At 45.8% G+C, this 22231-nt stretch overlaps 7 non-coding genes and 1 pseudogene across 7 annotated transcripts; all 8 read right to left on the bottom strand.

Annotated features, from left to right (window-relative positions):
* Positions 1-1583: 1583 nt before the first annotated feature.
* Positions 1584-1774, bottom strand: LOC130337162 (U2 spliceosomal RNA). The gene has a single exon (XR_008878105.1). It is a non-coding gene; the product is annotated as a U2 spliceosomal RNA (small nuclear RNA).
* Positions 1775-3873: 2099 nt separating this feature from the next.
* LOC130337159 (U2 spliceosomal RNA) lies at positions 3874-4064 on the bottom strand. Its single transcript, XR_008878104.1, has one exon. It is a non-coding gene; the product is annotated as a U2 spliceosomal RNA (small nuclear RNA).
* Positions 4065-6162: 2098 nt separating this feature from the next.
* LOC130337147 (U2 spliceosomal RNA) lies at positions 6163-6353 on the bottom strand. Its single transcript, XR_008878098.1, has one exon. It is a non-coding gene; the product is annotated as a U2 spliceosomal RNA (small nuclear RNA).
* Positions 6354-8447: 2094 nt separating this feature from the next.
* Positions 8448-8638, bottom strand: LOC130337134 (U2 spliceosomal RNA). The gene has a single exon (XR_008878088.1). It is a non-coding gene; the product is annotated as a U2 spliceosomal RNA (small nuclear RNA).
* A 2088-nt stretch (positions 8639-10726) lies between these two features.
* LOC130337122 (U2 spliceosomal RNA) lies at positions 10727-10917 on the bottom strand. The gene has a single exon (XR_008878077.1). It is a non-coding gene; the product is annotated as a U2 spliceosomal RNA (small nuclear RNA).
* A 2094-nt stretch (positions 10918-13011) lies between these two features.
* Positions 13012-13197, bottom strand: LOC130337145 (U2 spliceosomal RNA). Its single transcript, XR_008878097.1, has one exon. It is a non-coding gene; the product is annotated as a U2 spliceosomal RNA (small nuclear RNA).
* A 5389-nt stretch (positions 13198-18586) lies between these two features.
* Positions 18587-18804, bottom strand: LOC130337158 (U2 spliceosomal RNA; annotated as a pseudogene).
* Positions 18805-20902: 2098 nt separating this feature from the next.
* LOC130337205 (U2 spliceosomal RNA) lies at positions 20903-21093 on the bottom strand. The gene has a single exon (XR_008878144.1). It is a non-coding gene; the product is annotated as a U2 spliceosomal RNA (small nuclear RNA).
* Positions 21094-22231: the final 1138 nt, after the last annotated feature.

Below are 22231 nucleotides of genomic sequence, written 5' to 3'. Positions count from 1 at the left end.
AGCTGTCGCTGCTGTGAAGGTTCTAGGTGACATCACAAATCCCTATGGTTACATACACAACAAAGCTGGGTTGTTGTTGTTTACACTCTGCAAGGCCTGTGGAAGTGAGTGACATCATAGCACTGTAGTTCTGAGGGTTCTAGATGGATGCAACAATCTCCTGTTGCTTCTATGAAGGCCATAATAGACGACATCACCAAACAGCTCCATAGTCACATACACAGCAAAGGAGAGATGTTGTTTACACCTAGTGATGTCAGTGGTATTGAGTGACATCACAGCACAGTGCTAAGGCTCCTGGGCCTGGACACAGCAGCGGCTGCAAAATCTCAACGGAGAATACGTTTATATATATGTGTGTGTGTGCGCGTATATATATATATATATATATATATATATATATATATATATTTCTCCGCCGAAATCACTTTTAAACCCATTTCCACCTTTTTTTCCCTTCTCTTCCTCTTACTTTTTTTTCACGTTTTTTTACGTTTTTCTCCTTTTCGCCTCTTTTCTGGGCGTATTATTCTTCTTTTTCTTCTTTTTTTTCGTCTAATGCATACCCCATCAGTGCAGCAATGCTTATTCAATACCGCCAGCAGATGGAGACACTGGGGGATAATTTTCTAAGGATTTATACTGATTTTTCCTGTCTGAATTTGTCGCACAGAAAGTTGCAGGCCAAATATGTGTGACATTTCTGCGACTTTAGCTTCTAGAGCATTTTTACAACATTATACATAGGTGCTGAATACATAAAAAGCGACTGTTCAGCGACAGACAAGTCGCATCGGCTGAAAGTAGGCCAGAATGTCAGTCCATGTTGGAGCAGGTTTAGATACAGTCTAAAGTATAGATCTCAAAGTCTGTGCACAGAATTTAGCAAGGGCCTCGCACCTTCTGATGCATCAGGTAGGTGCACAATAGCATAGCCTAACCCTCTGTACTTTGGTCTATATTGATGCGGGACATAGACAGCCAGCTGATGACCAATCCATTAGTGCAATGGATGGCTGGAAGCATTTGTCTTTGCCTTTGCAATACCACAGAAGCAATGCATGGTCAATGTACAGCAATGACACACCTGTGTGAACAGCCAGGAGACCCCCCCCCCCCCATGTTATGTTACATAGTTACATAGTTAGTACGGTCGAAAAAAGACATATGTCCATCAAGTTCAACCAGGGAATTAAGGGGTAGGGGTGTGGCGCGATATTGGGGAAGGGATGAGATTTTATATTTCTTCATAAGCATTAATCTTATTTTGTCAATTAGGAACATTCAGCACCCACCCGCTATCAAGGCAGCTGCCTATCATGTCATGCCCTACCTGCACAGGTGTGCTGGCTACTCAAATGATCCAATTAAGGAGGCCATTTAGTCAGCAGCAGCAGAAGTCCTGTGCCTGGACGCTCCAACAGCGGCCAGACACAAGCAGAAGCAGAAGCAGCAGAAGCAGCAGCAGCACCACCTTTTGTTTTTTGGCTGCAGCAGCAGCAAGGCCCACAGGGCTGGCTAGCTGGCTAGCCAGCAAGCAGGTAGCAATGAAAGTAGGAATCTTTCTTTTTAACCCTGTAAGGGGGTGGTGCACTGTACCCGAAGATACTGCCATATCGGGTCAATGCATAGGGCGACGGAAGCAAGCTTCGAAATCGGCCCCCGTTCTCAAAAATCCATTTAATATATGGTCCCCAGATAGGGGACGTATCAGATATTAAACTGATAAGAACAGATACTACACTTGATCTTAGCCAAAAGGCCGAGAAGCGATAACCGTGAAAGGGGCGGGCCCAACAAGGTGCCCTTCATGGGCACTATCACTGCTTGCTGTCAGGGAGGCTGCCAGACAATTTTCCATGCACACTCTGGGCTGGGGGGCAGTCAACCACCAGTACACACAGCAGAACCTAAACCCATACCATTATTGCTAAGCAGCAAGACAGGGGCCCATTGCACTCCCACGGGGCCTTTTTAAATGCAATCCATAACCCGGATTTGCCAGGAACCCTTCTTACTCCTCCTACTTGCATGTGACACTGGGCTTAGGATCTGCATAGGAAACACACACACAAGCACACACCTACCTTTGTTGCCTGCAGATGCCTCCTTGGCTGTCCCCAAACGGTATCAAACCAACACCCACGGGAAGCTGTAAGCATAGAGGACATGCCTGCACCCCATTGGACTTACCTGTGTGGGTTAAACCCGGGTTATTTGACAACCTATGGCGGTGATGGTTCTGCTCAGGCAGAGCAGTGCTGATGCTCCTCATAAAGCTGTCGCTGCTGTGAAGGTTCTAGGTGACATCACAAATCCCTATGGTTACATACACAACAAAGCTGGGTTGTTGTTGTTTACACTCTGCAAGGCCTGTGGAAGTGAGTGACATCATAGCACTGTAGTTCTGAGGGTTCTAGATGGATGCAACAATCTCCTGTTGCTTCTATGAAGGCCATAATAGACGACATCACCAAACAGCTCCATAGTCACATACACAGCAAAGGAGAGATGTTGTTTACACCTAGTGATGTCAGTGGTATTGAGTGACATCACAGCACAGTGCTAAGGCTCCTGGGCCTGGACACAGCAGCGGCTGCAATATCTCAACGGAGAATACGTTTATATATATGTGTGTGTGTGCGCGTATATATATATATATATATATATATATATATATATATATATATATATATTTCTCCGCCGAAATCACTTTTAAACCCATTTCCACCTTTTTTTCCCTTCTCTTCCTCTTACTTTTTTTTCACGTTTTCTTTACGTTTTTCTCCTTTTCGCCTCTTTTCTGGGCGTATTATTCTTCTTTTTCTTCTTTTTTTTCGTCTAATGCATACCCCATCAGTGCAGCAATGCTTATTCAATACCGCCAGCAGATGGAGACACTGGGGGATAATTTTCTAAGGATTTATACTGATTTTTCCTGTCTGAATTTGTCGCACAGAAAGTTGCAGGCCAAATATGTGTGACATTTCTGCGACTTTAGCTTCTAGAGCATTTTTACAACATTATACATAGGTGCTGAATACATAAAAAGCGACTGTTCAGCGACAGACAAGTCGCATCGGCTGAAAGTAGGCCAGAATGTCAGTCCATGTTGGAGCAGGTTTAGATACAGTCTAAAGTATAGATCTCAAAGTCTGTGCACAGAATTTAGCAAGGGCCTCGCACCTTCTGATGCATCAGGTAGGTGCACAATAGCATAGCCTAACCCTCTGTACTTTGGTCTATATTGATGCGGGACATAGACAGCCAGCTGATGACCAATCCATTAGTGCAATGGATGGCTGGAAGCATTTGTCTTTGCCTTTGCAATACCACAGAAGCAATGCATGGTCAATGTACAGCAATGACACACCTGTGTGAACAGCCAGGAGACCCCCCCCCCCCCCCCCATGTTATGTTACATAGTTACATAGTTAGTACGGTCGAAAAAAGACATATGTCCATCAAGTTCAACCAGGGAATTAAGGGGTAGGGGTGTGGCGCGATATTGGGGAAGGGATGAGATTTTATATTTCTTCATAAGCATTAATCTTATTTTGTCAATTAGGAACATTCAGCACCCACCCGCTATCAAGGCAGCTGCCTATCATGTCATGCCCTACCTGCACAGGTGTGCTGGCTACTCAAATGATCCAATTAAGGAGGCCATTTAGTCAGCAGCAGCAGAAGTCCTGTGCCTGGACGCTCCAACAGCGGCCAGACACAAGCAGAAGCAGAAGCAGCAGAAGCAGCAGCAGCACCACCTTTTGTTTTTTGGCTGCAGCAGCAGCAAGGCCCACAGGGCTGGCTAGCTGGCTAGCCAGCAAGCAGGTAGCAATGAAAGTAGGAATCTTTCTTTTTAACCCTGTAAGGGGGTGGTGCACTGTACCCGAAGATACTGCCATATCGGGTCAATGCATAGGGCGACGGAAGCAAGCTTCGAAATCGGCCCCCGTTCTCAAAAATCCATTTAATATATGGTCCCCAGATAGGGGACGTATCAGATATTAAACTGATAAGAACAGATACTACACTTGATCTTAGCCAAAAGGCCGAGAAGCGATAACCGTGAAAGGGGCGGGCCCAACAAGGTGCCCTTCATGGGCACTATCACTGCTTGCTGTCAGGGAGGCTGCCAGACAATTTTCCATGCACACTCTGGGCTGGGGGGCAGTCAACCACCAGTACACACAGCAGAACCTAAACCCATACCATTATTGCTAAGCAGCAAGACAGGGGCCCATTGCACTCCCACGGGGCCTTTTTAAATGCAATCCATAACCCGGATTTGCCAGGAACCCTTCTTACTCCTCCTACTTGCATGTGACACTGGGCTTAGGATCTGCATAGGAAACACACACACAAGCACACACCTACCTTTGTTGCCTGCAGATGCCTCCTTGGCTGTCCCCAAACGGTATCAAACCAACACCCACGGGAAGCTGTAAGCATAGAGGACATGCCTGCACCCCATTGGACTTACCTGTGTGGGTTAAACCCGGGTTATTTGACAACCTATGGCGGTGATGGTTCTGCTCAGGCAGAGCAGTGCTGATGCTCCTCATAAAGCTGTCGCTGCTGTGAAGGTTCTAGGTGACATCACAAATCCCTATGGTTACATACACAACAAAGCTGGGTTGTTGTTGTTTACACTCTGCAAGGCCTGTGGAAGTGAGTGACATCATAGCACTGTAGTTCTGAGGGTTCTAGATGGATGCAACAATCTCCTGTTGCTTCTATGAAGGCCATAATAGACGACATCACCAAACAGCTCCATAGTCACATACACAGCAAAGGAGAGATGTTGTTTACACCTAGTGATGTCAGTGGTATTGAGTGACATCACAGCACAGTGCTAAGGCTCCTGGGCCTGGACACAGCAGCGGCTGCAATATCTCAACGGAGAATACGTTTATATATATGTGTGTGTGTGCGCGTATATATATATATATATATATATATATATATATATATATATATATATATATATTTCTCCGCCGAAATCACTTTTAAACCCATTTCCACCTTTTTTTCCCTTCTCTTCCTCTTACTTTTTTTTCACGTTTTTTTACGTTTTTCTCCTTTTCGCCTCTTTTCTGGGCGTATTATTCTTCTTTTTCTTCTTTTTTTTCGTCTAATGCATACCCCATCAGTGCAGCAATGCTTATTCAATACCGCCAGCAGATGGAGACACTGGGGGATAATTTTCTAAGGATTTATACTGATTTTTCCTGTCTGAATTTGTCGCACAGAAAGTTGCAGGCCAAATATGTGTGACATTTCTGCGACTTTAGCTTCTAGAGCATTTTTACAACATTATACATAGGTGCTGAATACATAAAAAGCGACTATTCAGCGACAGACAAGTCGCATCGGCTGAAAGTAGGCCAGAATGTCAGTCCATGTTGGAGCAGGTTTAGATACAGTCTAAAGTATAGATCTCAAAGTCTGTGCACAGAATTTAGCAAGGGCCTCGCACCTTCTGATGCATCAGGTAGGTGCACAATAGCATAGCCTAACCCTCTGTACTTTGGTCTATATTGATGCGGGACATAGACAGCCAGCTGATGACCAATCCATTAGTGCAATGGATGGCTGGAAGCATTTGTCTTTGCCTTTGCAATACCACAGAAGCAATGCATGGTCAATGTACAGCAATGACACACCTGTGTGAACAGCCAGGAGACCCCCCCCCCCCCATGTTATGTTACATAGTTACATAGTTAGTACGGTCGAAAAAAGACATATGTCCATCAAGTTCAACCAGGGAATTAAGGGGTAGGGGTGTGGCGCGATATTGGGGAAGGGATGAGATTTTATATTTCTTCATAAGCATTAATCTTATTTTGTCAATTAGGAACATTCAGCACCCACCCGCTATCAAGGCAGCTGCCTATCATGTCATGCCCTACCTGCACAGGTGTGCTGGCTACTCAAATGATCCAATTAAGGAGGCCATTTAGTCAGCAGCAGCAGAAGTCCTGTGCCTGGACGCTCCAACAGCAGCCAGACACAAGCAGAAGCAGAAGCAGCAGAAGCAGCAGCAGCACCACCTTTTGTTTTTTGGCTGCAGCAGCAGCAAGGCCCACAGGGCTGGCTAGCTGGCTAGCCAGCAAGCAGGTAGCAATGAAAGTAGGAATCTTTCTTTTTAACCCTGTAAGGGGGTGGTGCACTGTACCCGAAGATACTGCCATATCGGGTCAATGCATAGGGCGACGGAAGCAAGCTTCGAAATCGGCCCCCGTTCTCAAAAATCCATTTAATATATGGTCCCCAGATAGGGGACGTATCAGATATTAAACTGATAAGAACAGATACTACACTTGATCTTAGCCAAAAGGCCGAGAAGCGATAACCGTGAAAGGGGCGGGCCCAACAAGGTGCCCTTCATGGGCACTATCACTGCTTGCTGTCAGGGAGGCTGCCAGACAATTTTCCATGCACACTCTGGGCTGGGGGGCAGTCAACCACCAGTACACACAGCAGAACCTAAACCCATACCATTATTGCTAAGCAGCAAGACAGGGGCCCATTGCACTCCCACAGGGCCTTTTTAAATGCAATCCATAACCCGGATTTGCCAGGAACCCTTCTTACTCCTCCTACTTGCATGTGACACTGGGCTTAGGATCTGCATAGGAAACACACACACAAGCACACACCTACCTTTGTTGCCTGCAGATGCCTCCTTGGCTGTCCCCAAACGGTATCAAACCCACACCCACGGGAAGCTGTAAGCATAGAGGACATGCCTGCACCCCATTGGACTTACCTGTGTGGGTTAAACCCGGGTTATTTGACAACCTATGGCGGTGATGGTTCTGCTCAGGCAGAGCAGTGCTGATGCTCCTCATAAAGCTGTCGCTGCTGTGAAGGTTCTAGGTGACATCACAAATCCCTATGGTTACATACACAACAAAGCTGGGTTGTTGTTGTTTACACTCTGCAAGGCCTGTGGAAGTGAGTGACATCATAGCACTGTAGTTCTGAGGGTTCTAGATGGATGCAACAATCTCCTGTTGCTTCTATGAAGGCCATAATAGACGACATCACCAAACAGCTCCATAGTCACATACACAGCAAAGGAGAGATGTTGTTTACACCTAGTGATGTCAGTGGTATTGAGTGACATCACAGCACAGTGCTAAGGCTCCTGGGCCTGGACACAGCAGCGGCTGCAATATCTCAACGGAGAATACGTTTATATATATGTGTGTGTGTGCGCGTATATATATATATATATATATATATATATATATATATATATATATATATTTCTCCGCCGAAATCACTTTTAAACCCATTTCCACCTTTTTTTCCCTTCTCTTCCTCTTACTTTTTTTTCACGTTTTTTTACGTTTTTCTCCTTTTCGCCTCTTTTCTGGGCGTATTATTCTTCTTTTTCTTCTTTTTTTTCGTCTAATGCATACCCCATCAGTGCAGCAATGCTTATTCAATACCGCCAGCAGATGGAGACACTGGGGGATAATTTTCTAAGGATTTATACTGATTTTTCCTGTCTGAATTTGTCGCACAGAAAGTTGCAGGCCAAATATGTGTGACATTCCTGCGACTTTAGCTTCTAGAGCATTTTTACAACATTATACATAGGTGCTGAATACATAAAAAGCGACTGTTCAGCGACAGACAAGTCGCATCGGCTGAAAGTAGGCCAGAATGTCAGTCCATGTTGGAGCAGGTTTAGATACAGTCTAAAGTATAGATCTCAAAGTCTGTGCACAGAATTTAGCAAGGGCCTCGCACCTTCTGATGCATCAGGTAGGTGCACAATAGCATAGCCTAACCCTCTGTACTTTGGTCTATATTGATGCGGGACATAGACAGCCAGCTGATGACCAATCCATTAGTGCAATGGATGGCTGGAAGCATTTGTCTTTGCCTTTGCAATACCACAGAAGCAATGCATGGTCAATGTACAGCAATGACACACCTGTGTGAACAGCCAGGAGACCCCCCCCCCCCCATGTTATGTTACATAGTTACATAGTTAGTACGGTCGAAAAAAGACATATGTCCATCAAGTTCAACCAGGGAATTAAGGGGTAGGGGTGTGGCGCGATATTGGGGAAGGGATGAGATTTTATATTTCTTCATAAGCATTAATCTTATTTTGTCAATTAGGAACATTCAGCACCCACCCGCTATCAAGGCAGCTGCCTATCATGTCATGCCCTACCTGCACAGGTGTGCTGGCTACTCAAATGATCCAATTAAGGAGGCCATTTAGTCAGCAGCAGCAGAAGTCCTGTGCCTGGACGCTCCAACAGCGGCCAGACACAAGCAGAAGCAGAAGCAGCAGAAGCAGCAGCAGCACCACCTTTTGTTTTTTGGCTGCAGCAGCAGCAAGGCCCACAGGGCTGGCTAGCTGGCTAGCCAGCAAGCAGGTAGCAATGAAAGTAGGAATCTTTCTTTTTAACCCTGTAAGGGGGTGGTGCACTGTACCCGAAGATACTGCCATATCGGGTCAATGCATAGGGCGACGGAAGCAAGCTTCGAAATCGGCCCCCGTTCTCAAAAATCCATTTAATATATGGTCCCCAGATAGGGGACGTATCAGATATTAAACTGATAAGAACAGATACTACACTTGATCTTAGCCAAAAGGCCGAGAAGCGATAACCGTGAAAGGGGCGGGCCCAACAAGGTGCCCTTAATGGGCACTATCACTGCTTGCTGTCAGGGAGGCTGCCAGACAATTTTCCATGCACACTCTGGGCTGGGGGGCAGTCAACCACCAGTACACACAGCAGAACCTAAACCCATACCATTATTGCTAAGCAGCAAGACAGGGGCCCATTGCACTCCCACGGGGCCTTTTTAAATGCAATCCATAACCCGGATTTGCCAGGAACCCTTCTTACTCCTCCTACTTGCATGTGACACTGGGCTTAGGATCTGCATAGGAGACACACACACAAGCACACACCTACCTTTGTTGCCTGCAGATGCCTCCTTGGCTGTCCCCAAACGGTATCAAACCAACACCCACGGGAAGCTGTAAGCATAGAGGACATGCCTGCACCCCATTGGACTTACCTGTGTGGGTTAAACCCGGGTTATTTGACAACCTATGGCGGTGATGGTTCTGCTCAGGCAGAGCAGTGCTGATGCTCCTCATAAAGCTGTCGCTGCTGTGAAGGTTCTAGGTGACATCACAAATCCCTATGGTTACATACACAACAAAGCTGGGTTGTTGTTGTTTACACTCTGCAAGGCCTGTGGAAGTGAGTGACATCATAGCACTGTAGTTCTGAGGGTTCTAGATGGATGCAACAATCTCCTGTTGCTTCTATGAAGGCCATAATAGACGACATCACCAAACAGCTCCATAGTCACATACACAGCAAAGGAGAGATGTTGTTTACACCTAGTGATGTCAGTGGTATTGAGTGACATCACAGCACAGTGCTAAGGCTCCTGGGCCTGGACACAGCAGCGGCTGCAATATCTCAACGGAGAATACGTTTATATATTTGTGTGTGTGTGCGCGTATATATATATATATATATATATATATATATATATATATATATTTCTCCGCCGAAATCACTTTTAAACCCATTTCCACCTTTTTTTCCCTTCTCTTCCTCTTACTTTTTTTTCACGTTTTTTTACGTTTTTCTCCTTTTCGCCTCTTTTCTGGGCGTATTATTCTTCTTTTTCTTCTTTTTTTTCGTCTAATGCATACCCCATCAGTGCAGCAATGCTTATTCAATACCGCCAGCAGATGGAGACACTGGGGGATAATTTTCTAAGGATTTATACTGATTTTTCCTGTCTGAATTTGTCGCACAGAAAGTTGCAGGCCAAATATGTGTGACATTTCTGCGACTTTAGCTTCTAGAGCATTTTTACAACATTATACATAGGTGCTGAATACATAAAAAGCGACTGTTCAGCGACAGACAAGTCGCATCGGCTGAAAGTAGGCCAGAATGTCAGTCCATGTTGGAGCAGGTTTAGATACAGTCTAAAGTATAGATCTCAAAGTCTGTGCACAGAATTTAGCAAGGGCCTCGCACCTTCTGATGCATCAGGTAGGTGCACAATAGCATAGCCTAACCCTCTGTACTTTGGTCTATATTGATGCGGGACATAGACAGCCAGCTGATGACCAATCCATTAGTGCAATGGATGGCTGGAAGCATTTGTCTTTGCCTTTGCAATACCACAGAAGCAATGCATGGTCAATGTACAGCAATGACACACCTGTGTGAACAGCCAGGAGACCCCCCCCCCCCCATGTTATGTTACATAGTTACATAGTTAGTACGGTCGAAAAAAGACATATGTCCATCAAGTTCAACCAGGGAATTAAGGGGTAGGGGTGTGGCGCGATATTGGGGAAGGGATGAGATTTTATATTTCTTCATAAGCATTAATCTTATTTTGTCAATTAGGAACATTCAGCACCCACCCGCTATCAAGGCAGCTGCCTATCATGTCATGCCCTACCTGCACAGGTGTGCTGGCTACTCAAATGATCCAATTAAGGAGGCCATTTAGTCAGCAGCAGCAGAAGTCCTGTGCCTGGACGCTCCAACAGCGGCCAGACACAAGCAGAAGCAGAAGCAGCAGAAGCAGCAGCAGCACCACCTTTTGTTTTTTGGCTGCAGCAGCAGCAAGGCCCACAGGGCTGGCTAGCTGGCTAGCCAGCAAGCAGGTAGCAATGAAAGTAGGAATCTTTCTTTTTAACCCTGTAAGGGGGTGGTGCACTGTACCCGAAGATACTGCCATATCGGGTCAATGCATAGGGCGACGGAAGCAAGCTTCGAAATCGGCCCCCGTTCTCAAAAATCCATTTAATATATGGTCCCCAGATAGGGGACGTATCAGATATTAAACTGATAAGAACAGATACTACACTTGATCTTAGCCAAAAGGCCGAGAAGCGATAACCGTGAAAGGGGCGGGCCCAACAAGGTGCCCTTCATGGGCACTATCACTGCTTGCTGTCAGGGAGGCTGCCAGACAATTTTCCATGCACACTCTGGGCTGGGGGGCAGTCAACCACCAGTACACACAGCAGAACCTAAACCCATACCATTATTGCTAAGCAGCAAGACAGGGGCCCATTGCACTCCCACGGGGCCTTTTTAAATGCAATCCATAACCCGCATTTGCCAGGAACCCTTCTTACTCCTCCTACTTGCATGTGACACTGGGCTTAGGATCTGCATAGGAAACACACACACAAGCACACACCTACCTTTGTTGCCTGCAGATGCCTCCTTGGCTGTCCCCAAACGGTATCAAACCAACACCCACGGGAAGCTGTAAGCATAGAGGACATGCCTGCACCCCATTGGACTTACCTGTGTGGGTTAAACCCGGGTTATTTGACAACCTATGGCGGTGATGGTTCTGCTCAGGCAGAGCAGTGCTGATGCTCCTCATAAAGCTGTCGCTGCTGTGAAGGTTCTAGGTGACATCACAAATCCCTATGGTTACATACACAACAAAGCTGGGTTGTTGTTGTTTACACTCTGCAAGGCCTGTGGAAGTGAGTGACATCATAGCACTGTAGTTCTGAGGGTTCTAGATGGATGCAACAATCTCCTGTTGCTTCTATGAAGGCCATAATAGACGACATCACCAAACAGCTCCATAGTCACATACACAGCAAAGGAGAGATGTTGTTTACACCTAGTGATGTCAGTGGTATTGATTGACATCACAGCACAGTGCTAAGGCTCCTGGGCCTGGACACAGCAGCGGCTGCAATATCTCAACGGAGAATACGTTTATATATATGTGTGTGTGTGCGCGTATATATATATATATATATATATATATATATATATATATATATATATTTCTCCGCCGAAATCACTTTTAAACCCATTTCCACCTTTTTTTCCCTTCTCTTCCTCTTACTTTTTTTTCACGTTTTTTTACGTTTTTCTCCTTTTCGCCTCTTTTCTGGGCGTATTATTCTTCTTTTTCTTCTTTTTTTTCGTCTAATGCATACCCCATCAGTGCAGCAATGCTTATTCAATACCGCCAGCAGATGGAGACACTGGGGGATAATTTTCTAAGGATTTATACTGATTTTTCCTGTCTGAATTTGTCGCACAGAAAGTTGCAGGCCAAATATGTGTGACATTTCTGCGACTTTAGCTTCTAGAGCATTTTTACAACATTATACATAGGTGCTGAATACATAAAAAGCGACTGTTCAGCGACAGACAAGTCGCATCGGCTGAAAGTAGGCCAGAATGTCAGTCCATGTTGGAGCAGGTTTAGATACAGTCTAAAGTATAGATCTCAAAGTCTGTGCACAGAATTTAGCAAGGGCCTCGCACCTTCTGATGCATCAGGTAGGTGCACAATAGCATAGCCTAACCCTCTGTACTTTGGTCTATATTGATGCGGGACATAGACAGCCAGCTGATGACCAATCCATTAGTGCAATGGATGGCTGGAAGCATTTGTCTTTGCCTTTGCAATACCACAGAAGCAATGCATGGTCAATGTACAGCAATGACACACCTGTGTGAACAGCCAGGAGACCCCCCCCCCCCCCCATGTTATGTTACATAGTTACATAGTTAGTACGGTCGAAAAAAGACATATGTCCATCAAGTTCAACCAGGGAATTAAGGGGTAGGGGTGTGGCGCGATATTGGGGAAGGGATGAGATTTTATATTTCTTCATAAGCATTAATCTTATTTTGTCAATTAGGAACATTCAGCACCCACCCGCTATCAAGGCAGCTGCCTATCATGTCATGCCCTACCTGCACAGGTGTGCTGGCTACTCAAATGATCCAATTAAGGAGGCCATTTAGTCAGCAGCAGCAGAAGTCCTGTGCCTGGACGCTCCAACAGCGGCCAGACACAAGCAGAAGAAGAAGCAGCAGAAGCAGCAGCAGCACCACCTTTTGTTTTTTGGCTGCAGCAGCAGCAAGGCCCACAGGGCTGGCTAGCTGGCTAGCCAGCAAGCAGGTAGCAATGAAAGTAGGAATCTTTCTTTTTAACCCTGTAAGGGGGTGGTGCACTGTACCCGAAGATACTGCCATATCGGGTCAATGCATAGGGCGACGGAAGCAAGCTTCGAAATCGGCCCCCGTTCTCAAAAATCCATTTAATATATGGTCCCCAGATAGGGGACGTATCAGATATTAAACTGATAAGAACAGATAAGGTTTCAACAAAATTTTATTGAATAAATAAGAAACCATACAAAATTTAAAATGCAAAATAATAAAAGGTTCACAAAAGTTTTAAAATACAAATAATAAAACCAGTAATAAAAGGAGAAAAAATAAAAATGGCAGGATAAAACATTATACAAATGTCATAAAAACTGATTATACTGTTATTTCGTTCCATAGAGGCAGACACCACATGGATGCTGCCTCGCTGGCCCCCAACTGTTTCTTGTCTCTTAGGTAATAGATGTACATCTCACTCAGGGCCAGCTTTATACAGTTTTTAACATCAATAAAATCATGTTTAAAAAGTAAGATGTTCCTAACTTTCCAGATGGCATTTTTAAAACAATTAATAATCATCCAGCAGATCATCTGCTGTTTAAAATTGGGGCAGTTAAAAAGACCGTAAAAGACACATTCGTGATTAAAATCTTTTAGGCCGCAGGCCCACTTCAAAAGTGGGCCTACCTTCCTCCAAAGCTCCCGTGCAAAAGGGCAGTTCCAAAATATGTGCAGCACCGTTTCGTCCACTCCGCAGCCATCTCTCGGGCACTTGGCTCTCGCCACCAGTCCTCGCCTGTGCTGAAACTCACGAGTAGGGAGGCACTGGTGGACGATTGCCCAGGCAAGATCCCTGTGTACATTCGCCAGAAACTTCCCGTACACGTTCCGCCATACCTTTTTGGATCTTGCCTGTGTGAAATTGGACACTGCCAGGGTAACCTCACTCCGCCTGAGGACCTTTGATACCTTTCTCTGGTCCCCCAGTATGTCAGGCTCCAAATCTTGGAGACCTAGGAGCCTGACTGTCTTTTCCAACACCACATAATGTTTTGGGGGACACAGAAGCACCGGAGCGTTCAGAGGGATGCGCAACCATCTTTTAAAAACCATGCCCGCAGCGTACCTTAAAAAGCAGCTAAAAATGCCATCGGATTTAATAATTTTAAAACAGAAACAGAAATACTTTATGTAAAAGAAAGTAAAAAGGTTAGGAACATCTTTCCCGCCATTATCTTTACTTTTGTACATAAAATCACGCTTTAATTTCTCCATTTTTGAACCCCATAAAAAAGTAAAAACAATTCTAGTTACTTTTTTAATGTATAAAATAGATGGAGGAAATACCATGGCAATGTATAGCATAATAGGGAGTAAAACCATCTTTATTATTAAAATCTTCCCCTCCATGGTAAGGTTTCTAAGATTCCACATTAAAATCTTCTTCTCCATCTTAGCTATAGCTGAATCCCAGTTAGGGCTCCCATCATTGACCTGGTTAAAAACAATACCTAAAACTTTAATTTGATCCTGTTGCATTGTGACTCCTGGGGTGATGGATGAATCCCAGGAGCCAATATAAAAACAGTCACATTTATCTGTGTTTAGCTTAAAACCAGAGACCTCGCAGAAATAGCTGGTGTTCCTCAATGCCCCCCTCATGGATGGAGAGTCCGGGCACAGTATGGTGACATCATCCATGTACCCCAACACCTTTAGATGGGTCCCTCCTCCACCAGGTATCGGTACGCCTCTTACTACCCGGTCTTTTCTGAGGAGGGCCATCAGTGGTTCGATTGCGCAAATAAAAAGGAGTGGGGACAGGGGGCAGCCCTGTTTGACACCTGATAAAAGAGGAACACCGCTGGTTAAAAAGCCATTAACAGAGACTTGACTAAAACAGGATCGGTATAAAAGCATGATTCGGCTTAAAATCGTTTCAGGCACTGCCATCTTTTTAAGAACTAAAAACAGGTATTCATGGGAGACCCTATCAAAGGCTTTTTCAAAGTCTAAGGATAAAATTGCTACAGTTTGATTTCTATCCTTAAAATACCATAAAACATCTCTTAAAATATTTAGGGATTCAGCTATAGACCTTCCAGGTACCCCACAAACCTGATTTGGGTGAATTAATTTATGAATAAAAGGTTTAAAACGGACAGCTAATAACTTGGCTAAAACTTTATAATCAACATTTAAAAGTGTGATGGGGCGCCAATTTTTTAGCATATCCTTTTCACCCTTTTTAAAAAGTAATGATACAATCCCCCTCCTCCAGGAAGGGGGAAGTTCATTAACAATAAAAGTTTCTTTATACAATAAAACCATATCATCCTTTAAAATATCCCAAAAAGCTAAATAAAATTCGATGGGTAAACCATCTTCCCCAGGGGCCTTCCCACTAGAAAAACTTTTAAAAACAAATAAAAGTTCATCTAAGTTAAGATCACGGGATAAAACCTCCTGGTCTAAAACATCTAGCTTAAAATCAAGGGAATTAAGAACATGTTCTAAAAAGGATGGATTAAGATCTTTCTTATTAAAAAGAAGCTGGTAGAAGTTAAAAACTGCATCTAACATGCCTTTTGGAGTGGATTCACCCTCAAGGTTTTGGATGATATCCCTCCTATTCATCACTTTTTTAAAAAAGAAACGGGAACATTTCTCGCCCTCCTCCAGGTGCTGCACATGTGAGTTAAAAATGATTTGTTTCCCTTTCTTTTCTATGGCATGTTTTATTTCAGTTTTAAGGTTTAAAATATCATTTTCTACATCCATACCAGCTTCTTTCAATTTAAAAAGTACATTTAAACGCATGTTAAGAACATAAAACCACTGTTTTTCCATTTTTGCCTTCTTCTTACCTGCTTTGATAAAAAAAAATCTGATTTTAGATTTGGTGCCCTCCCACCAGTGCAGCATAGGCTCGTGGGGTTTTCTTTGTGATTGCCAGCATTGGTAGGTCCGCACAAACTCCTCTTTTATCTCAGGGTCCTCTAGGAGTGTGGTGTTTAATCTCCAGAGGCCCCTTTTTGCTTTTTGCTCCCCCTCTAGCTCCAGGCCCACCAAGAGGAGCTTATGATCAGAGAAGATATTCTGCTCGAGCGTGCATTTCAGGGGTTTAAAAGCTCTAGAGGAAAAAATAAAATCGATTCTGGAGCTCACTCTTCCATTGGACCATGTGGCGCCTGGGTCCTCCGGCAAGAGATCCTTCCAGCAATCTTTCAAATTAAAATCATCAATAAAATTTTTAAGCAGGTAAGAAGTGCGGTCTTTACGATTAATATCCCCACCCTGCCGGTGTTCCCCATCACGTATGCAGTTAAAATCACCTCCCACCAGCAGGGGGGAAGACCCAACACAAAACAGTGGTAAAATTTCAAATAGTTCTGCCCGCTCCTGTTTATCAGGAGGGGCATACACATTTAAAACACGAATTAAAAGTCCATTAAAATATAGATGAATTAAAAGAGCTCTGCCAGGCACAATCTCAGTTACTGTATGAATAGAAAAGGACTGGCCTCGGCAGAGCAGCCCAACACCCACAGAACGACAGTCATTTGCACCGGACCATATGGATGGGCCCAGCTTCCAGTCTTCTTTTAAGTCTTTATAGTCCATTTTACTAGGGATTCCACATTCTTGTAGCAGGCAAAGGTCAAAGTCACATGTCTCTAGATAAGAAAATAAAGCAGCCCTGCGATCAGGGCTCTTTAAGGACCTCACATTGAGTGAGGCAATTTTTACAGGGATAGGCATAGTTTATGGAGAGTCCGTGCTTGGAGAATCAAAGTCAATAATAAGCTGCGTACCGTCATCCCCCGCCTGCGGGGTCATCAGCTCCTTGATGTTCTGAGGGTCGGAGCTTGAGATCGATGATGCCCCGACCCTGAGCTCGCTCTCGTCCGAACTACGGCACGCCGCTTTCCTTTGAATGTCTTCCTCTTCTTCTTCTCTTTGTCTTTTAAATGTCACACTGCTGTCCATATCCTCTGTGTTGCTCTCACTCGATGTAATCTCTGGCCCCCGGCTGATGGATCTGCGTCTTCTTTCATCATTTGACGACTGGAACTGCTGCACAGGGGCCTGTGAGGCCTCTTTTCCGGAACCTTTGCCGCTACCTTGGGAAGTTTTCATCGCTTGTTCCCCAGCAAGCGTTGCTGAGGACTGTTGCTCCAACTTCCCCATCGATCGACGATGGCCAGTTTTACCCACCGGGTCCACTGCTGGCGGGGCAGCAAACCCTGGTTTGGCGCCACTTGTCTTCTTGGCCCTGTCCTGTATAGGCGGAGTAACAGGACCGGGCTCAGACCTGGCCACCTGGCTCCCCTTCCGGCGGGCTTTCACCGGGGCCTCTTCGTCCGGAGCAGGGCGACCCTGGGCCAAGCCAGTACCTGGCTTACGCTGCAATTTTGGGTCCACTTTTGCCCCCACCGAGGCCCGTCGGCTGCCACCCGCCACAGGTGAGCCCCCTTCAGAAGTTTCGGCGGGCTCTTGAGCCAGGTAGGAAGTCGATCGACGTCTTTCAATTTCCCGGGCAGTAAACTCGATCACCCGCCCGGGCTTCGTGGAATCCCCATGGCCTCCCCCTAGCACTACCACCGGTGGGCCCCCCGATGGAGCACCAGAGGTCTTGGGCCTGGACCCATCAGTACCTGCCATCTGGGGTTTGGGCATCTTAAAAAAGGACGTCTTTTGTCCTGTCCCCTCTTTGGGTGGGCCTAGCCTTGACCCACCCATCGTAGTTTTTGCTTTATGGGGACAGGAATTAAAATCGTGATTTTCCTCTCCGCAGAGGTTGCACCTTATCGTATGGCTACATCTTGAGGCTATGTGACCTTCTTGGCCACACCTATTGCAGCGAATCACACGCTCCGCGCCGCAGGTCTCCTGGGTGTGGCCAAACCTCAAGCAATTTCGGCAATACATAGGCATTTGAGGATAGAACAGGAAGCCCCGAACTCTCCCGATGGCAAAATTTGGGGGCGGATGGCAAAGACCCCCAATACCACCGGGATCCTTACGGAGCTTGACCCAGAACTTCCTCTTGCCGTTCCAGAACCGCACGGAGTTCAAGATTTTGTTTGCGAATCGCACCTCTTCGCAGTATCGCCGAAGAAAAGTGGCTATATCCTCCGTGGTCACATGAGGGCTGTGCATAGCCACCACCAACGGTATATGTTCCTCACCATAGAGGAACTGGAACGAAAGACCGTCGAGTCGATCGTCCCTCTGGTCCGCACCAGACAAGGTTGCATAGATGTTATCGCAACACGCCGTGGCCGTGAAGGTGACGGTATACAGGCCACGGCTTTCCTGGTCATTTAGACACAGGATGTCCTCCCTATTGAGGCGGAAGTAGTCAAGAAGAATCACCTCCGCAATGAAGCGGAGGTTCTTCAACTGACGATGGCTCTCCGACACCTCTATGCGGATGGTATTTCGCATCGACATTTCCCCAGAGGGGAAAGCCCAGGAGAACGGCATCTTCCACACCCAGGGACTAAGCCCCTTCCCCAATAGCAGCAGGGGCTCGGAATCCCGCTATAAAAGCGGAACCCTTACCCAAGGCAGAGGTCGGGGGTACCCTAGGTGCTTCCGAAGCTACAGGTAACGCTCAACGTACCGAAAATGCCTTCTGAGACACAAGGTCCCAGAGACAGGGGGATCGCAACCCGTTGTCCGTGGACTAAGCCCGCTCCCCAATAGCAGCAAGGGGGTGAAGTCCCTCCGTAAGGAGAGACAATCCCCCAAGGCCGAGAAGCGGGGTACCACAGACACCTTCCGACCAGACCAAATGCAGATACTACACTTGATCTTAGCCAAAAGGCCGAGAAGCGATAACCGTGAAAGGGGCGGGCCCAACAAGGTGCCCTTCATGGGCACTATCACTGCTTGCTGTCAGGGAGGCTGCCAGACAATTTTCCATGCACACTCTGGGCTGGGGGGCAGTCAACCACCAGTACACACAGCAGAACCTAAACCCATACCATTATTGCTAAGCAGCAAGACAGGGGCCCATTGCACTCCCACGGGGCCTTTTTAAATGCAATCCATAACCCGGATTTGCCAGGAACCCTTCTTACTCCTCCTACTTGCATGTGACACTGGGCTTAGGATCTGCATAGGAAACACACACACAAGCACACACCTACCTTTGTTGCCTGCAGATGCCTCCTTGGCTGTCCCCAAACGGTATCAAACCAACACCCACGGGAAGCTGTAAGCATAGAGGACATGCCTGCACCCCATTGGACTTACCTGTGTGGGTTAAACCCGGGTTATTTGACAACCTATGGCGGTGATGGTTCTGCTCAGGCAGAGCAGTGCTGATGCTCCTCATAAAGCTGTCGCTGCTGTGAAGGTTCTAGGTGACATCACAAATCCCTATGGTTACATACACAACAAAGCTGGGTTGTTGTTGTTTACACTCTGCAAGGCCTGTGGAAGTGAGTGACATCATAGCACTGTAGTTCTGAGGGTTCTAGATGGATGCAACAATCTCCTGTTGCTTCTATGAAGGCCATAATAGACGACATCACCAAACAGCTCCATAGTCACATACACAGCAAAGGAGAGATGTTGTTTACACCTAGTGATGTCAGTGGTATTGAGTGACATCACAGCACAGTGCTAAGGCTCCTGGGCCTGGACACAGCAGCGGCTGCAATATCTCAACGGAGAATACGTTTATATATATGTGTGTGTGTGCGCGTATATATATATATATATATATATATATATATATATATATATATTTCTCCGCCGAAATCACTTTTAAACCCATTTCCACCTTTTTTTCCCTTCTCTTCCTCTTACTTTTTTTTCACGTTTTTTTACGTTTTTCTCCTTTTCGCCTCTTTTCTGGGCGTATTATTCTTCTTTTTCTTCTTTTTTTTCGTCTAATGGATACCCTATCAGTGCAGCAATGCTTATTCAATACCGCCAGCAGATGGAGACACTGGGGGATAATTTTCTAAGGATTTATACTGATTTTTCCTGTCTGAATTTGTCGCACAGAAAGTTGCAGGCCAAATATGTGTGACATTTCTGCGACTTTAGCTTCTAGAGCATTTTTACAACATTATACATAGGTGCTGAATACATAAAAAGCGACTGTTCAGCGACAGACAAGTCGCATCGGCTGAAAGTAGGCCAGAATGTCAGTCCATGTTGGAGCAGGTTTAGATACAGTCTAAAGTATAGATCTCAAAGTCTGTGCACAGAATTTAGCAAGGGCCTCGCACCTTCTGATGCATCAGGTAGGTGCACAATAGCATAGCCTAACCCTCTGTACTTTGGTCTATATTGATGCGGGACATAGACAGCCAGCTGATGACCAATCCATTAGTGCAATGGATGGCTGGAAGCATTTGTCTTTGCCTTTGCAATACCACAGAAGCAATGCATGGTCAATGTACAGCAATGACACACCTGTGTGAACAGCCAGGAGACCCCCCCCCCCCCCCCCATGTTATGTTACATAGTTACATAGTTAGTACGGTCGAAAAAAGACATATGTCCATCAAGTTCAACCAGGGAATTAAGGGGTAGGGGTGTGGCGCGATATTGGGGAAGGGATGAGATTTTATATTTCTTCATAAGCATTAATCTTATTTTGTCAATTAGGAACATTCAGCACCCACCCGCTATCAAGGCAGCTGCCTATCATGTCATGCCCTACCTGCACAGGTGTGCTGGCTACTCAAATGATCCAATTAAGGAGGCCATTTAGTCAGCAGCAGCAGAAGTCCTGTGCCTGGACGCTCCAACAGCGGCCAGACACAAGCAGAAGCAGAAGCAGCAGCAGCAGAAGCAGCAGCAGCACCACCTTTTGTTTTTTGGCTGCAGCAGCAGCAAGGCCCACAGGGCTGGCTAGCTGGCTAGCCAGCAAGCAGGTAGCAATGAAAGTAGGAATCTTTCTTTTTAACCCTGTAAGGGGGTGGTGCACTGTACCCGAAGATACTGCCATATCGGGTCAATGCATAGGGCGACGGAAGCAAGCTTCGAAATCGGCCCCCGTTCTCAAAAATCCATTTAATATATGGTCCCCAGATAGGGGACGTATCAGATATTAAACTGATAAGAACAGATACTACACTTGATCTTAGCCAAAAGGCCGAGAAGCGATAACCGTGAAAGGGGCGGGCCCAACAAGGTGCCCTTCATGGGCACTATCACTGCTTGCTGTCAGGGAGGCTGCCAGACAATTTTCCATGCACACTCTGGGCTGGGGGGCAGTCAACCACCAGTACACACAGCAGAACCTAAACCCATACCATTATTGCTAAGCAGCAAGACAGGGGCCCATTGCACTCCCACGGGGCCTTTTTAAATGCAATCCATAACCCGGATTTGCCAGGAACCCTTCTTACTCCTCCTACTTGCATGTGACACTGGGCTTAGGATCTGCATAGGAAACACACACACAAGCACACACCTACCTTTGTTGCCTGCAGATGCCTCCTTGGCTGTCCCCAAACGGTATCAAACCAACACCCACGGGAAGCTGTAAGCATAGAGGACATGCCTGCACCCCATTGGACTTACCTGTGTGGGTTAAACCCGGGTTATTTGACAACCTATGGCGGTGATGGTTCTGCTCAGGCAGAGCAGTGCTGATGCTCCTCATAAAGCTGTCGCTGCTGTGAAGGTTCTAGGTGACATCACAAATCCCTATGGTTACATACACAACAAAGCTGGGTTGTTGTTGTTTACACTCTGCAAGGCCTGTGGAAGTGAGTGACATCATAGCACTGTAGTTCTGAGGGTTCTAGATGGATGCAACAATCTCCTGTTGCTTCTATGAAGGCCATAATAGACGACATCACCAAACAGCTCCATAGTCACATACACAGCAAAGGAGAGATGTTGTTTACACCTAGTGATGTCAGTGGTATTGAGTGACATCACAGCACAGTGCTAAGGCTCCTGGGCCTGGACACAGCAGCGGCTGCAATATCTCAACGGAGAATACGTTTATATATATGTGTGTGTGTGCGCGTATATATATATATATATATATATATATATATATATATATATATATATATCTCCGCCGAAATCACTTTTAAACCCATTTCCACCTTTTTTTCCCTTCTCTTCCTCTTACTTTTTTTTCACGTTTTTTTACGTTTTTCTCCTTTTCGCCTCTTTTCTGGGCGTATTATTCTTCTTTTTCTTCTTTTTTTTCGTCTAATGCATACCCCATCAGTGCAGCAATGCTTATTCAATACCGCCAGCAGATGGAGACACTGGGGGATAATTTT

The sequence above is a fragment of the Hyla sarda genome, unplaced genomic scaffold (assembly GCF_029499605.1).
Source record: "Hyla sarda isolate aHylSar1 unplaced genomic scaffold, aHylSar1.hap1 scaffold_492, whole genome shotgun sequence".
NCBI lineage: Eukaryota > Metazoa > Chordata > Amphibia > Anura > Hylidae > Hyla > Hyla sarda.
The sequence above is the reverse complement of the archived record's forward strand: the minus strand, read 5'-3'. Positions and strand labels throughout refer to the sequence as shown.